This window comes from Gorilla gorilla, chromosome 19 (assembly GCF_029281585.2).
Source record: "Gorilla gorilla gorilla isolate KB3781 chromosome 19, NHGRI_mGorGor1-v2.1_pri, whole genome shotgun sequence".
NCBI lineage: Eukaryota > Metazoa > Chordata > Mammalia > Primates > Hominidae > Gorilla > Gorilla gorilla.
Window position 1 is genome coordinate 14356238 of NC_073243.2, and position 21219 is coordinate 14377456.

Here is a 21219-nt window from a genome sequence, read left to right on the forward strand (position 1 = left end):
GTATGAACATGGAAATATCTACACAACTATCTGTATATCAATAGAAATATCTACACTATCTCTATAAACATCTAAATAACTACACTGCTATCTCTATAAACATGGAAATATCTACACCGCCATCTCTATGAACATGGAAATATCTACACCGCCATTTGAATGAACATGGAAATATCTACTCCGCTGTCTGTATGAACATGGAGATATCTTCACCGCCATCTGTATGAACATGGAAATATCTACACCGCCATCTAGATGAACATGGATATATCTTCACCGCTATCTGTATGAATATGGAAATATCTACACCGCCATCTGTATGAACATGGAAATATCTACACCGCCATCTGTATGAACATGGAAATACCTACACCGCTATCTGTATGAACATGGAAATATCTACACCGCTATCTGTAAGAAGATGGAAATATCTACACCGATGTCTGTATGAAGATGGAGATATCTACACCGCTATCTGAATTAACATGGAAATATCTACAACGCTATCTGTATGAACATGGAAATATCTACACCGCTTTCTGTATGAACATGGAAATATCTACATCGCTATCTGTATGAACATGGAAATATCTACATAGCTATCTGTATGTACATGGAAAACTCTACACCGCTATCTCTATAAACATGGAAATAACTACACCGCTCTCTCTATAAAGTGGAAACATATACACCGACATCTGTATGAACATGGACTTATCTACACGGCCATCTGTATTAAGATGCAAATATCCACACAACTCTCTGTAGAAACATTGAAATATCTACACCGCTATCTGTATAAACGTGGAAATATCTACACCGCTCGCTGTATAAACGTGGAAATATCTACACCGCTATCTGTATAAAGGTGGAAATATCTACACCGCTATCTGTATGAACATGGAAATATCTACACTGCTATCTGTATATAAATGGAAATGTCTACACTCCTATCTCTAAAAACATGGAAATAACTACACCGCTATCTCTATAAACATGGAAATATCTACACCGCCATCTCTATGAACATGGTAATATCCACACCGCCATTTGTATGAACATGGAAATATGTACTCCGCCATCTGTATGAACTTGGAAATATCTTCACCGCCATCTGTATGAACGGGGAAATAACCACACTGCCATCTTGATGAACATGGATATATCTACACCGGCATAAGGATGAACATGGAAATATCTACACCGCTGTCTGTATGAACAAGGAAATATCTACACCGCTAACTGTATGAACATGGAAATATCTACACCGCCATCTGTATAAACATGGAAATATCTACAACGTCATCTCTATAAACATGGAAATACCTACATCACCAACTGTATGAACATGGATAGATCTACACCGCCATCTCTTTAAAGGTGAAAATATATACACCGCTATCTGTATGAACATGGAAAAATAAACACTGCTATCTGTAAAAAAATGGAAATATCTACACCGCTATCTCCATAAACATGGAAATGTCTACACCGCTATCTCTATAAACATGGAAATTTCTACATCGCTATCTGTATGAACATTGAAATATCTACACCGCTATCTGTATGAACATAGAAACATCTCCACCGCTATCTGTATAAACATGGAAGTATCTACAACACTGTCTCTATAAACTTGGAAATAACTACACCACTATCTCTATAAACATGGAAATATCTAGACCGCCATCTCTATAAAGACGGAAATATCTACACCACCATCTGTATAAACATGGAAATATCTATACCGCTATCTGAATAAATATGGAAATATCTACACCGCCATCTCTATGAACATGGAAACATCTACACCGCCATCTGTACGAACATGGAAATATCTACACCGCTATCTGTATGAACATGGAAATATCTACACCGCTATCTGTATGAACATGGAAATATCTACACCGTTATCTGTATGAACATGGAAATATCTACACCGCTATCTGTATGAACATGGAAATATTTACACCTCTATCTGTACGAACATGGATATATCTACAACGCTATCTGTATGAACATGCAAATATCAACACAGCTATCTGTACGAACATGGAAATATCTACACCGCTATCTGTATGAACATGCAAATATCTACACAGCTATCTGTATATAAATGGAAATATCTACACTGCTATCTCTATAAACATGGAAATATCCGCACCGCTATCTGTATAAACATGGAAATATCTACACCGCCACCTGCATGAACATGGAAATATCTACACTGCCATCCGTGCGAACACGTAAATATCTACACCGCCATCTGTATGAACATGTAAATATGTACACCGCCATCTGTATGAACATGGAAATATCTACACCGCTAACTGTATGAACATGGAAATATCTACACCGCTATCTGTATGAACATGGAAATATCTACACCGCTATCTCTATGAACATGGAAATATCTGCACCGCTATCTGTATGAACATGGAAATATCTACACCGCTATCTGTATGAGCATGGAAATATCTACACCGCTATCTGTATGAACATGCAAATATCTACACAGCTCTCTGTATATCAATGGAAATATCTACACTGCTATCTCAATAAACATGGAAATGACTACACTGCTATCTGTATAAACATGGAAATATCTACACCGCCATCTCTATCAACATGGAAATATCTACACCGCCATTTGTATGAACATGGAAATATCTACACCGCCATCTCTATGAACATGGAAATATGTACACAGCCATTTGTATGAACATGGAAATATCTACACCGCCATCTGTATGAACATGGAAATATCTTCACCGCCATCTGTATGAGCATGGATATATCTACACCGGCATCTGGATGAGCATGGAAATATCTACACGGCTATCTGCATGAACATGGAAATATCTACACAGCTATCTGCATATACATGGAAATACCTACACAGATTTCCCTATAAATATGGAAATAACTACAGCGCTTTCTCTATAAACTTCGAAATATCTACACCACCATCTGTATGAACATGGAAATATCTACACCGCCATCTGTACGAACATGGACATATCTACACCGCCATCTGTATTAAGATGGAAATATCTACACTGCTATCTGTATAAACATGGAAATATCTGCCCAACTATCTATATAAACATGGAAATATCCGCACCGCTATCTGTATAAACATGGAAATATCTACACCGCTATCTGTATGAAGTTGGAAATATCTACACTGCTATCTGTAAAAAATTGAAATTATCTACACCACTATCTCTATAAACATGGAAATATCTGCACTGTTATCTGTATAAACACGAAAATATCGACACGGCCATCTGTACGAACATGGAAATATCTACACCGCTATCGGTATGAACATGCAAATATCTACACAGCTATGGGTATATCAATGGAAATATCTGCACTGCTATCTCTATAAACATGGAAATAACTACACTGCTATCTGTATAAACATGGAAATATCTACACCGCCATCTCTATGAACATGGAAATATCTACACCGCCATTTGTATGAACATGGAAATATCTACACCGCCATCTCTGTGAACATGGAAATATCTACACCGCCATTTGTATGAACATGGAAATATCTACACCGCCATCTGTGTGAACATGGAAATATCTCCACCGCCATCTCTATAAACGTGGAAATATCTACATCAATATCTGTATCAACTTGGAAATATCTACACTGTTCTCGGTATAAAATTGAAATTATCTACACCACTATCTCTATAAACATGGAAATATCTACACTGCTATCTGTATAATCATGGAAATATCTACACCGCTATCTGTATAAACATGGAAATATCTTCACCGCTATCTGTATAAACATGGAAATATCTAGACCGCCATCTCTATAAACATGGAAATATCTACACCACCATCTGTATTAACATGGAAATATCTATACCGCTACCTGCATAAACATGGAAATATCTACTCCACCATCTCTATGAACATGGAAATATCTACACCGCCATCTGTACGAACATGGAAATATCTACACCGCCATATGTATGAACATGTAAATATCTACACCGCCATCTGGATGAACATGGAAATATCTACACCGCTAACTGAATGAACATGGAAATCTGTACACTGCTATCTGTATAAAATTGAAATTATCTACACCACTATCTCTATATACATGGAAATATGTACACTGTTATCTGTATAAAAATGGAAATATCTACACCGCTATCTGTATAAACATGGAAATAACTTCACCGCTATCTGTATAAACAGGGAAATATCTACAACGCTGTCTCTATAAACTTGGAAATTACTACACCACTATCTCTATAAACATGGAAATATCTACACCGCCATCTCTATCAACATGGAAATATCTACACCGCCATCTGTATGAACATAGAAATATCTACACCGCCATCTGAATGAACATGGAAATATCCACATCGCTATCTGTGTAAACATGGAAATATCTACACTGCTATCTTTATGAACATGGAAATATCTACATTGCTATCTGTATAAAAATGGAAATATCTACAAAGCTATCTGTATAAACTTGGAAATAACTACACCACTACCTCTATAAACAAGGAAATATCTACACTGCCGTCTCTATAAACATGGAAATATCTACACCGCCATCTGTAGAAACAAGGAAATATCTATACCGCTATCTGTATAAACAAGGAATTATCCACAGCGCTATCTCTAAAACATGGAAATATGTACATGGCTATCTCTATAAACTTGGAATTCTCTACACCGCTATGTATATCAACATGGAAATATCTACACCGCTATCTCTGTAAACATGGAAATATCTAAACCGACCTCTGCATAAACACGAAAATATCTACACTGCCATCTGTATAAACATGGAAATATCTACACCGCCATCTGTATGAACATGGAAATATCTACTCCGCCATCCGTATGAAAATGGAAATATCTACACCGTCATCTCTATGAATATGGAAATATCTACACCGCTATCTGTGAGAACATGGAAATATCTACACTGCTATCTGTGTGAACATGGAAATATCTACATTGCTATCTGTATGAACATGGGAATATCTACATAGCTATCTGTATATACATGGAAAACTCTACACCGCTGTCTCTATAAACATGGAAATAACTACACTGCTATCTCTATAAAACTGGAAACATATACACCGCCGTCTGTATGAACATGGACTTATCTACACCGCCATCTGAATTAAGATGCAAATATCCACAACACTATCTGTATAAACATTGAAATATCTACACTGATATCTGTATAAAGATGGAAATATCTACACCACTATCTGTATAAACGTGGAAATATCTACGCCGCCATCTCTATAAACATGTAAATATCTACAACTCTATCTGTGTAAACATGGAAAGGTCTACACCACTATCTGTGTAAACATGGAAATATCTACGCCGCTTTCTGTATAAACATGGAAATATCTACACCGCCATCTCTATAAACATGGAAATATTTACACCGCCATCTGTATGAACATGGAAAAATCTACACCGCCATCTCTATAAATGTGGAACTATCTACACCGCTACCTGTATGAACATGGAAATTTCAACACTGCTATCTGTATAAAATTGGAAATGTCTACACCGCAATCTGTATAAACATGGAAATATCTTCACCGCTATCTGTATAAACATGGAAATAACTTCACCGCCATCTCTATAAACATGGAAATATCTACAACGCTGTCTGTATTAACATGTAAATATCTACACCGAAATCTCTATAAACATGGAAATATCTGCAACGCTATCTGTATGAATAAGAAAATATCTACACCGCCATCTCTATAAACATGTAAATGTCTACACCGCTATCTGTAAAAACATGGAAATATCTACACCGCTATGTGTATAAACATGGAAATATCTACACCGCTATCTCTATAAACTTGGAAATAACTACAACACTATCTCTGTAAACATGGAAATATCTAGACCGCAATCTCTATAAACATAGAAATATCTACACCGCCATCTGTATAAACATGGAAATATCTATACCGCTAGCTGAATAAACATGGAAATATCTACACCGCTATCTGTATGAATATGGAAATATCTACACCGTTATCTGTATGAACATGGAAATATCTACGCCGCTATCTGAATGAACATGGAAATATCTACTCCTCTATCTGTATGAACATGGAAATATCTACACCGCTATCTGTATGACCATGCAAATATCTACACAGCTATCTGTATATCAATGGAAAATCTACATTGCTATCTCTATAAACATGGAAATAACTACACTACTATCTGTATAAACATGGAAATATCTACACCGGCACCTGTACGAACATGGAAATATCTACACTGCCATCCGTACGAACATGGAAATATCTACACCACCATCTGTATGAACATGTAAATATCTACACCACCGTCTGTATGAACATGGAAATATCTACAACGCTAACTGTATGAACATGGAAATATCTACACTGCTATCTGTGTGAACATGGAAATATCTACACTGCTATCTGTATGAACATGGAAATATGTACACCGTTATCTGTATGAACATGGAAATATCTACACTGCTATGTGTATGAACATGGAAATATCTACACCGCTATCTGTATGAACATGGAAATATCTACACTGCTATCTGTATTAACATGCAAATATCTACACAGCTATCTGTATATCAATGGAAATATCTACATGGCTATCTCTATAAACATGGAAATAACTACACAGCTACCTGTAAAAACATGGGAATATCTACACCGCCACCTGTAGGAACGTGGAAATAACTACACTGCCATCCGTACGAACATGCAAATATCTACACCGCCATCTGTATGAACATGTAAATATCTACACCGCCATCTGTATGATCATGGAAATATCTTCACCGCCATCTGTATGAACATGGATATATCTACACCGCTAACTGTATGAACATATAAATATCTACACCGCTATCAGTATGAACATGGAAATATCTACACCGCTATCTGTATGAACATGCAAATATCTACACAGCTAACTGTATATCAATGGAAATATCTACACTGCTATCTCTATAAACATGGAAATAACTACACCGCCATCTGTATGAACATGGAAATATCTACACCGCCATTTGTATGAACATGGAAATATCTACACCGCCATCTCTATGAACATGGAAATATCTACACCGCCATTTGTCTGAAATTGGAAATATCAACACCGCCATCTGTATGAACATGGAAATATCTTCACCGCCATCTGTCTGAACATGGATATATCTACACCGGCATCTGGATGAACATGGAAATATCTACACCGCAATCTGCATGAACATGGAAATATCTACACAGCTATCTGCATATACATGGAAATATCTACACAGATTTCTCTACAAATACGGAAATAACTACAGCGCTATCTCTATAAACTTCAAAATATCTACACCGACATCTGTATGGACATGGAAATATCTACACCGCCATCTGTACGAACATAGACATATCTACACCGCCATCTGTATTAAGATGGAAATATCTACACCGCTATCTGTATAAACATGGAAATATCTGCCCAACTATCCGTATAAACATGGAAATATCCGCTCCGCTATCTGTATAAAAATGGAAATATCTACACCGCCATCTGTATGAACATGTAAATATGTACAACGCCATTTGTATGAATATGGAAATATCTACTCCGCTCTCTGTATGAACATGGAAATATCTACAAGGCTATCTGTATGAACATGGAAATATCTACACTGTTATCTGTATGAACATGGAAATATCTACAGCGCTATCTGTATGAACTTGGAAATATCTACACCGCTATATGTAAGAACATGGAAATATCTACACCGCTATCTGTATGAACATGCAAATATCTACACAGCTATCTGTATATCAGTGGAAATATCTACACTGCTATATCTATAAGCATGGAAATAACTACACTGCTATCTGTATAAACATGGAAATACCTACACCGCCACCTGTACGAACATGGAAATATCTACACCGCCATTTGTATGAACATGTAAATATCTACACAGCTATCTGTATATCCATGGAAATATCTACACTGCAATCTCTATAAACATGGAAATAACTACACTGCTATCTGTATGAACATGGAAATATCTACACCGCCACCTGTATGAACATGGAAATATCTACATTGCCATCCGTACGAACATGGAAATATCTACACCGCCATCTGTATGAAGATGTAAATATCTACACCGCCATCTGTATGAACATGGAAATATCTACACCGCCATCTCTATGAACATGGAAATATCTACACCGCTAACTGTATGAACATATAAATATCTACACCGCCATCAGTATGAACACGGAAATATCTACAATGCTAACTGTATGAACATGGAAATATCTACTCCGCTATCTGTATGAACATGGAAATATCTACACCGCTATCTGTATGAACATGGAAATATCTGCACCGCTATCTGTATGAACATGGAAATATCAACACCGCTATCTGTATGAGCATGGAAACATCTACTCCGCTATCTGTATGAACATGCAAATATCTACACAGCTATCTGTATATCAATGGAAATATCTACACTGCTATCTCTATAAACATGGAAATAACTACACTGCTATCTGTAAAAACATGGAAATATCTACACTGCCATCTCTATGAACATGGAACTATCTACACCGCCATTTGTATGAACATGGAAATATCTCCACCGCCATCTCTATGAACATGGAAATATCTACACCGCCATGCGTATGAACATGGAAATATCTACACCGCCATCTCTATGAACATGGAAATATCTACACCGCCTTCTGTACAAACATGGAAATATCTACACCGCCATCTCTATGGACATGTAAATATCTACACCGCCATCTGTATGAACATGGAAATATCTACACCGCTAACAGTATGAACATGGAAATATCTACAAGGCTATCTGTATGAACATGGAAATATCTACACCGTTATCTGTATGAACATGGAAATATCTACACTGCTATCTGTATGAAGATGGAAATATCTACACCGCTATCTGTAAGAACATGGAAATATCTACACCGCTATCTGTATGAACATGCAAATATCTACACAGCTATCTGTATATGAATGGAAATGTCTACACTGCTATCTCTATAAACATGGAAATAACTACACTGCTATCTGTATAAACATGGAAATATCTACACCGCCACCTGTATGAACATGGAAATATCTACACTGCCATCCGTGCGAACATGGAAATATCTTCACCGCCATCTGTATGAACATGTAAATATCTACACCGCCATCTGTACGAACATGGAAATATCTACACCGCTAACTGTATGAACATGGAAATATCTACACCGCTATCTGTATGAACATGGAAATATCTACACCGCTATCTGTATGAACATGGAAATATCTGCACCGCTATCTGTATGAACATGGAAATATCTACACCGCTATCTGTATGAGCATGGAAATATATACACCGCTATCTGCATGAACATGCAAATATCTACACAGCTACCTGTATATCAATGGAAATATCTACACTGCTATCTCTATAAACATGGAAATAACTACACTGCTATCTGTACAAACAATGAAATATCTACACCGCCATCTCTATGAACATGGAAATATCTACACCGCCATGTGTATGAACATGGAAATATCTACACCGCCATCTCTATGAACGTGGAAATATCTACACCGCCATGTGTAAGAACATGGAAATATCTACACCGCCATCTGTATGAACATGGAAATATCTTCACCGCCATCTGTATGAACATGGGTATATCTACACCGGCATATGGATGAACATGGAAATATCTACAACTCTATCTGCATGAACATGGAAATGTCTACACAGCTATCTACATATACATGGAAATATCTACAGAGATTTCTCTATAAATATGGAAATAACTACCGCGCTATCTCTATAAACTTCGAAATATCTACATCGCCATCTGTATGAACATGGAAATATCTACACGGCCATCTGTACGAACATGGACATATCTACACCGCCATCTGTATTAAGATGGAAATATCTACAACGCTATCTGTATAAACATGGAAATATCTGCACAACTATCTGTATAAACATGGAAATATCCGCACCGCTATCTGTATAAACATGGAAATATCTACACAGCTATCTGCATAAACATGGAAATATCCACACCGCTATCTGTGTAAACATGGAAATGTCTGCACCGCTATCTGTGTAAACATGGAAATATCTCCACCGCCATCTATGTAAACGTGAAAATATCTACACCGCCATCTCTAAAAACATGGAAATATCTACACCGCCATCTGTATGAACATGGAAATATCTACACCGCCATATCTATAAACGTGGAATTATCTACACCGCTATCTGTATGAACATGGAAATATCTACACCGCTTACTGTATGAACATGGAAATATCTACACCGCTATCTGTAAAACATGGAAATATCTACACCTCCATCTGTATGAACATGGAAATATCTACACCGCCATCTCTATAAACGTGGAAATATCTACACCGCTATCTGTATGAACTTGGAAATATCTACACTGCTATCTGTATAAAATTGAAATTATCTACAACACTATCTCTATAAACATGGAAACATCTTCACCGCTATCTGTATAAACATGGAAATATCTACACCTCTATCTGTATAAACATGGAAATATCTTCACCGCTATCTGTATAAACATGGAAATATCTACAATGCTGTCTCTATCAACTTGGAAATAACTACACCAGTATCTCTATAAACATGGAAATATCTAGACCGCCATCTCTATAAACATGGAAATATCTACACCACCATCTATATAAACATGGAAATATCTATACCGCTATCTGCATAAACATGAAAATATCTACACCGCCATCTCTATGAACATGGAAAAATCTACACCGCTATCTGTATGAACATGTAAATATCTACACCGCCATTTGTATGAACATGGAAATAACTACACTGCGATCTGTATAAACATGGAAATATCTACACCGCCACCTGTACGAACATGGAAATATCTACACCGCCATCCGTACGAACATGGAAATATCTACACCGCCATCAGTATGAACATGTAAGTATGTACACAGCTATCTGTAAATCAATGGAAATATCTACACTGCTCTCTCTATGAACATGGAAATAACTACACTGCTATCTGTATGAACATGGAAATATCTACACCGCCACCTGTATGAACATGGAAATAACTACACTGCCATCCTTACAAACATGGAAATATCTATACCGCCATCTGTACGAACATGTAAATATCTACACCGCCATCTGTATGAACATGGAAATATCTACACCGCTTACTGTATGAACATGGAAATATCTACACCGCTATCTGTATGAACATGGAAATATCTACACCGCTATCTGTAAAACATGGAAATATCTACACCGCCATCTGTATGAACATGGAAATATCTACACCGCCATCTCTATAAACGTGGAAATATCTACACCGCTATCTGTATGAACTTGGAAATATCTACAGTGCTATCTGTATAAAATTGAAATTATCTACAACACTATCTCTATAAACATGGAAATATCTTCACCGCTATCTGTATAAACATGGAAATATCTACACCGCTATCTGTATAAACATGGAAATATCTTCACCGCTATCTGTATAAACATCGAAATATCTACAATGCTGTATCTATAAACTTGGAATTAACTACACCAGTATGTCTATAAACATGGAAATATCTAGACCGCCATCTCTATAAACATGGAAATATCTACACCACCATCTGTATAAACATGGAAATATCTATACCGCTATCTGCATAAACATGAAAATATCTACACCGCCATCTCTATGAACATGGAAATATCTACACCGCCATCTCTACGAACATGGAAATATCTACACCGCTATCTGTATGAACATGTAAATATCTACACCGCCATCTGTATGAACATGGAAATATCTACACCGCTAACTGTATGAACATGGAAATATCTACACCGCTATCTGTATGAACATGGAAATATCTAAACCGTTATCTGTATGAACATGGAAATATCTACACCGCCATCTCTACGAACATGGAAATATCTACAACGCTATCTGAATGAACATGTAAATATCTACACCGCCATCTGTATGAACATGGAAATATCTACACCGCTAACTGTATGAACATGCAAATATCTACACCGCTATCTGTATGATCATGGAAATATCCACACCGTTATTGGTATGAACATGGAAATATCTACACCGCTATCTGTATGAACATGGAAATATCTACACCGCTATCTGTACGAACATGGAAATATCTACACCGCTATCAGTATAAACGTGCAAATATCAACACAGCTATATGTATATCAATGGAAATATCTACATTGCTATCTCTATAAACATGGAAATAACTACACTGCTATCTGTATAAACATGGAAATATCTACACAGCCACCTGTACTAACACGGAAATATCTACACTGCCATCCGTTTGAATATGGAAATATCTACAGTGCTATCTGCATATACATGGAAATATCCACACCGCTATCTGTGTAAACATGGAAATGTCTACACCGCCATCTGTGTAAACATGAAAATTTCTACACAGCCATCTCTATAAACATGGAAATATCTACACCGCCCTCTGTATGAACATGGAAATATCTACACCGCCATCTCTATAAAGGTGGAAATATCTACACCACCATCTATATGAACATGGAAATATCTACACCGTTAACTGTATGAACATGGAAGTATCTACACCGCTATCAGTATGAACATGGAAATATCTACACCGCTATCTGTATGAACATGCAAATATCTACACTGCTATCTGTCTATCAGTGGAAATATCTACACCGCTATCTGTATGAACATGCAAATATCTACACAGCTATCTGTATAACAATGGAAATATCTACACTGCTATCTCTATAAACATGGAAATACCTACACAGCTATCTGTAAAAACATGGGAATATCTACACCGCCACCCGTATGAACATGGAAATATCTACACTGCAATCCGTACGAACATGGAAATATCTACACCGCCATCTGTTTGAACATGTAAATATCTACACCGCCATCTGTATGAACATGGAAATATCTACACCGCCATCTGTATGAACATGGAAATATCTTCACCGTTAACTGTATGAACATGGAAATATCTACACCGCTATCAGTATGAACATGGAAATATCTACACCGCTATCAGTATGAACATGCAAATATCTTCACTGCTATCTGTATATCAATGGAAATATCTACACTGCTATCTCTATAAACATGGAAATAACTACACTGCTATCTGTATAAACATGGAAATATCTACACCGCCATCTCTATGAACATGGAAATATCTACACCGCCATTTGTGTGAACATGGAAATATCTACACCGCCATCTCTATGAACATGGAAATATCTACACCACCATATGTATGAACATGGAAATATCTACACCGCCCTCTGTATGAACATGGAAATATCTACACCGCCCTCTGTATGAACATGGAAATATCTTCACTGCCATCTGTATGAACATGGATATATCTACACCGGCATCTGGATGAACATGGAAATATCAACACCGCTATCTGCATGAACATGGAAATATCTACAGAGCTATCTGCATATACATGGAAATATCTACACAGATTTCTCTATAAATATGGAAATAACTACAGCGCTATCTCTATAAACTTCAAAATATCTACACCGCCATCTGTATGAACATGGAAAAATCTACACCGCCATCTGTATGAACATGGACATTCCTACACCGCCATCTGTATTAAGATGGAAATATCTACACCGCTATGTGTATAAACATGGAAATATCTGCCCAACTATTTGTATAAACATGGAAATATCAGCAACGCTATCTGTAAACACATGGAAATATCTACACCGCTATCTGCATAAACATGGAAATATCCACACCGCTATCTGTGTAAACATGGAAATGTCTGCACCGCTATCTGTCTAAACATGGAAATATCTCCACTGCAATCTGTGTAAACGTGAAAATATCTACACCGCCATCTCTAAAAACATGGAAATACCTACACCGCCATCTGTATGAACATGGAAATACCTATACCGCTGTCTGCATAAACATGGAAATATCTACACCGCCATCTCTATGGACATGGAAATATCTACACCGCCATCTGTACGAACATGGAAATATCTACACCGCCATCTGTATGAACATGGAAATACCTATACCGCTGTCTGCATAATCATGGAAATATCTACACCGCCATCTCTATGAACATGGAAATATCTACACCGCTAACTGTATGAACATGGAAATATCTACACCGCTATCTGTATGTAAATGGAAATATCTACACCGCTATCTGTATGAACATGGAAATATCTGCACCGATATCTGTATGAACATGGAAATATCTACACCGCTATCTGCATGAACATGGAAATATCTACATCGCTAACTGTATGAACATGGAAATACCTACACTGCTATCTGTGTGAACATGGAAATATCTACACCGCCATCGGTATGAACATGGAAATACCTACACCGCCTTCTGTATGAATGTGGAAATATCTACAACGTTAACTGTATGAACATGGAAGTATCTACACCGCTATCAGTATGAACATGGAAATATCTACACCGCTATCTGAATGAACATGCAAATATCTACACTGTTATCTGTCTATCAATGGAAATATCTACACCACTATCAGTATGAACATGCAAATATCTACACAGCTATCTGTATATCAATGGAAATATCTACACTGCTATCTCTATAAACACGGAAATAACTGCACAGCTATCTGTAAAAACATGGGAATATCTACACCGCCACCTGTATGAACATGGAAATATCTACACTGCCATCCATACGAACATGGAAATATCTACACCACCATCTGTTTGAACATGTAAATATCTACACCGCCATCTGTATGAACATGGAAATATCTACACCGCCATCTGTATGAACATGGAAATAAGTACACCGTTATCTGTATGAACATGGAAATATCTACACCACTATCAGTGTGAACATGGAAATATCTACACCGCTATCTGTATGAACTTGCAAATATCTACACTGCTATCTGAATATCAATGGAAATATCTACACTGCTATCTCTATAAACATGGAAATAACAACACTGCTATGTGTATAAACATGGAAATATCTACACCGCCATCTCTATGAACATGGAAATATCTACACTGCCATTTGTATGAACATGGAAATATCTACACCGCCGTCTCTATGAACATGGAAATATCTACACCGCCATGTGTATGAACATGGAAATATCTACACCGTCAACTGTATGAACATGGAAATATCTTCACCGCCATCTGTATGAACATGGATATATCTACACCGGCATCTGGGTGAACATGGAAATATCTACACTGCTATCTACATGAACATTGAAATATCTACACCGCTATCTGCATATACATGGAAATATCCACACCGCTATCTGTGTAAACATGGAAATGTCTACACTGCTATCTGTGTAAACATGGAAATATCTCCACCGCCATATGTGTAAACATGAAAATATCTTCACCGCCATCTCTAAAAACATGGAAATATCTACAGCGCAATCTGTATGAAGATGGAAATATCTACACCGCCATCTCTATAAACGTGGAAATATCTACACCGCTATCTGTATGAACTTTAAAATATCTACACTGCCATCTGTATAAAATTGAAATTATCTACCCCACTATCTCTATAAACATGGAAATATCTACACCGCTATCTGTATAAACATGGAAATATCTTAACCGCTATCTGTATATACATGGAAATATCTACAATGCTGTCTCTATAAACTTGGAAATAACTACACCAGTATCTCTATAAACATGGAAATATCTAGACCGCCATCTCTATAAACATGGAAATATCTACACCACCATCTGTATAAACATGGAAATATCTATACCGCTATCTGCACAAACATGAAAATATCTACACCGCCATCTCTATGAACATGGAAATATCTACACCGCCATCTCTACGAACATGGAAATATCTACAACGCTATCTGAATGAACATGTAAATATCTACACCGCCATCTGTATGAACATGGAAATATCTACACCGCTAACTGTATGAACATGCAAATATCTACACCGCTATCTGTATGATCATGGAAATATCCACACCGTTATTGGTATGAACATGGAAATATCTACACCGCTATCTGTATGAACATGGAAATATCTACACCGCTATCTGTACGAACATGGAAATATCTACACCGCTATCAGTATAAACGTGCAAATATCAACACAGCTATATGTATATCAATGGAAATATCTACATTGCTATCTCTATAAACATGGAAATAACTACACTGCTATCTGTATAAACATGGAAATATCTACACAGCCACCTGTACTAACACGGAAATATCTACACTGCCATCCGTTTGAATATGGAAATATCTACAGTGCTATCTGCATATACATGGAAATATCCACACCGCTATCTGTGTAAACATGGAAATGTCTACACCGCCATCTGTGTAAACATGAAAATTTCTACACAGCCATCTCTATAAACATGGAAATATCTACACCGCCCTCTGTATGAACATGGAAATATCTACACCGCCATCTCTATAAAGGTGGAAATATCTACACCACCATCTATATGAACATGGAAATATCTACACCGTTAACTGTATGAACATGGAAGTATCTACACCGCTATCAGTATGAACATGGAAATATCTACACCGCTATCTGTATGAACATGCAAATATCTACACTGCTATCTGTCTATCAGTGGAAATATCTACACCGCTATCTGTATGAACATGCAAATATCTACACAGCTATCTGTATAACAATGGAAATATCTACACTGCTATCTCTATAAACATGGAAATACCTACACAGCTATCTGTAAAAACATGGGAATATCTACACCGCCACCCGTATGAACATGGAAATATCTACACTGCAATCCGTACGAACATGGAAATATCTACACCGCCATCTGTTTGAACATGTAAATATCTACACCGCCATCTGTATGAACATGGAAATATCTACACCGCCATCTGTATGAACATGGAAATATCTTCACCGTTAACTGTATGAACATGGAAATATCTACACCGCTATCAGTATGAACATGGAAATATCTACACCGCTATCAGTATGAACATGCAAATATCTTCACTGCTATCTGTATATCAATGGAAATATCTACACTGCTATCTCTATAAACATGGAAATAACTACACTGCTATCTGTATAAACATGGAAATATCTACACCGCCATCTCTATGAACATGGAAATATCTACACCGCCATTTGTGTGAACATGGAAATATCTACACCGCCATCTCTATGAACATGGAAATATCTACACCACCATATGTATGAACATGGAAATATCTACACCGCCCTCTGTATGAACATGGAAATATCTACACCGCCCTCTGTATGAACATGGAAATATCTTCACTGCCATCTGTATGAACATGGATATATCTACACCGGCATCTGGATGAACATGGAAATATCAACACCGCTATCTGCATGAACATGGAAATATCTACAGAGCTATCTGCATATACATGGAAATATCTACACAGATTTCTCTATAAATATGGAAATAACTACAGCGCTATCTCTATAAACTTCAAAATATCTACACCGCCATCTGTATGAACATGGAAAAATCTACACCGCCATCTGTATGAACATGGACATTCCTACACCGCCATCTGTATTAAGATGGAAATATCTACACCGCTATGTGTATAAACATGGAAATATCTGCCCAACTATTTGTATAAACATGGAAATATCAGCACCGCTATCTGTAAACACATGGAAATATCTACACCGCTATCTGCATAAACATGGAAATATCCACACCGCTATCTGTGTAAACATGGAAATGTCTGCACCGCTATCTGTCTAAACATGGAAATATCTCCACTGCAATCTGTGTAAACGTGAAAATATCTACACCGCCATCTCTAAAAACATGGAAATACCTACACCGCCATCTGTATGAACATGGAAATACCTATACCGCTGTCTGCATAAACATGGAAATATCTACACCGCCATCTCTATGGACATGGAAATATCTACACCGCCATCTGTACGAACATGGAAATATCTACACCGCCATCTGTATGAACATGGAAATACCTATACCGCTGTCTGCATAATCATGGAAATATCTACACCGCCATCTCTATGAACATGGAAATATCTACACCGCTAACTGTATGAACATGGAAATATCTACACCGCTATCTGTATGTAAATGGAAATATCTACACCGCTATCTGTATGAACATGGAAATATCTGCACCGATATCTGTATGAACATGGAAATATCTACACCGCTATCTGCATGAACATGGAAATATCTACATCGCTAACTGTATGAACATGGAAATACCTACACTGCTATCTGTGTGAACATGGAAATATCTACACCGCCATCGGTATGAACATGGAAATACCTACACCGCCTTCTGTATGAATGTGGAAATATCTACAACGTTAACTGTATGAACATGGAAGTATCTACACCGCTATCAGTATGAACATGGAAATATCTACACCGCTATCTGAATGAACATGCAAATATCTACACTGTTATCTGTCTATCAATGGAAATATCTACACCACTATCAGTATGAACATGCAAATATCTACACAGCTATCTGTATATCAATGGAAATATCTACACTGCTATCTCTATAAACACGGAAATAACTGCACAGCTATCTGTAAAAACATGGGAATATCTACACCGCCACCTGTATGAACATGGAAATATCTACACTGCCATCCATACGAACATGGAAATATCTACACCACCATCTGTTTGAACATGTAAATATCTACACCGCCATCTGTATGAACATGGAAATATCTACACCGCCATCTGTATGAACATGGAAATAAGTACACCGTTATCTGTATGAACATGGAAATATCTACACCACTATCAGTGTGAACATGGAAATATCTACACCGCTATCTGTATGAACTTGCAAATATCTACACTGCTATCTGAATATCAATGGAAATATCTACACTGCTATCTCTATAAACATGGAAATAACAACACTGCTATGTGTATAAACCTGGAAATATCTACACCGCCATCTCTATGAACATGGAAATATCTACACTGCCATTTGTATGAACATGGAAATATCTACACCGCCGTCTCTATGAACATGGAAATATCTACACCGCCATGTGTATGAACATGGAAATATCTACACCGTCAACTGTATGAACATGGAAATATCTTCACCGCCATCTGTATGAACATGGATATATCTACACCGGCATCTGGGTGAACATGGAAATATCTACACTGCTATCTACATGAACATTGAAATATCTACACCGCTATCTGCATATACATGGAAATATCCACACCGCTATCTGTGTAAACATGGAAATGTCTACACTGCTATCTGTGTAAACATGGAAATATCTCCACCGCCATATGTGTAAACATGAAAATATCTACACCGCCATCTCTAAAAACATGGAAATATCTACAGCGCAATCTGTATGAAGATGGAAATATCTACACCGCCATCTCTATAAACGTGGAAATATCTACACCGCTATCTGTATGAACTTTAAAATATCTACACTGCCATCTGTATAAAATTGAAATTATCTACCCCACTATCTCTATAAACATGGAAATATCTACACCGCTATCTGTATAAACATGGAAATATCTTAACCGCTATCTGTATATACATGGAAATATCTACAATGCTGTCTCTATAAACTTGGAAATAACTACACCAGTATCTCTATAAACATGGAAATATCTAGACCGCCATCTCTATAAACATGGAAATATCTACACCACCATCTGTATAAACATGGAAATATCTATACCGCTATCTGCACAAACATGAAAATATCTACACCGCCATCTCTATGAACATGGAAATATCTACACCGCCATCTCTACGAACATGGAAATATCTACAACGCTATCTGAATGAACATGTAAATATCTACACCGCCATCTGTATGAACATGGAAATATCTACACCGCTAACTGTATGAACATGCAAATATCTACACCGCTATCTGTATGATCATGGAAATATCCACACCGTTATTGGTATGAACATGGAAATATCTACACCGCTATCTGTATGAACATGGAAATATCTACACCGCTATCTGTACGAACATGGAAATATCTACACCGCTATCAGTATAAACGTGCAAATATCAACACAGCTATATGTATAACAATGGAAATATCTACATTGCTATCTCTATAAACATGGAAATATCTACACTGCTATCTGTATAAACATGGAAATATCTACACCGCCACCTGTACGAACATGGAAATATCTGCACTGCCATCCGTATGAACATGGAAATATCTACACCGCCATCTGTATGAACATGTAAATATCTACACAGCTATCTGTATATCAATGGAAATATCTACACTGCTATCTCTATAAACATGGAAATATCTACACGGCTATCTGTATGAACATGGAAATATCTACACCGCCACCTGTATGAACATGGAAATATCTACAATGCCATCCGTACGAACATGGAAATATCTACACCGCCATCTGTATGAACATGTAAATATCTACACCGCCAGCTGTATGAACATGGAAATATCTACATCGCTAACTGAACGAACATGGAAATATCTACACCGCTATCTGTATGAACATGGAAATATCTACACCGCTAACTGTAAAACGTGGAAATATCTACACCGCTATCAGTATGAACATGGAAATATCTACACCGCTATCTGTATGAACATGGAAATATCTACACCGCTATCTGTATGAACATGCAAATATCAACACAGCTATCTGTATTTCAATGGAAATATCTACACCGCTATCTCTATAAACATGGAATTATCTACAGTGCTATCTGTATAAACATGGAAATATCTACACCGCCATCTCTATGAACATGGAGATATCTACACCGCCATTTGTAGGAACACGGAAATATCTACACCGCCGTCTGTATGAACATGGCAATATCTACACCGCCATCTGTATGAACATGGATATATCAACACCGGCATGTGGATGAACATGGAAATATCTACACCGCTATCTGCACGAACATGGAAATATCTACACCGCTGTCTGTATGAACTTGGAAATATCTACACTACTATCTGTATAAAATTGA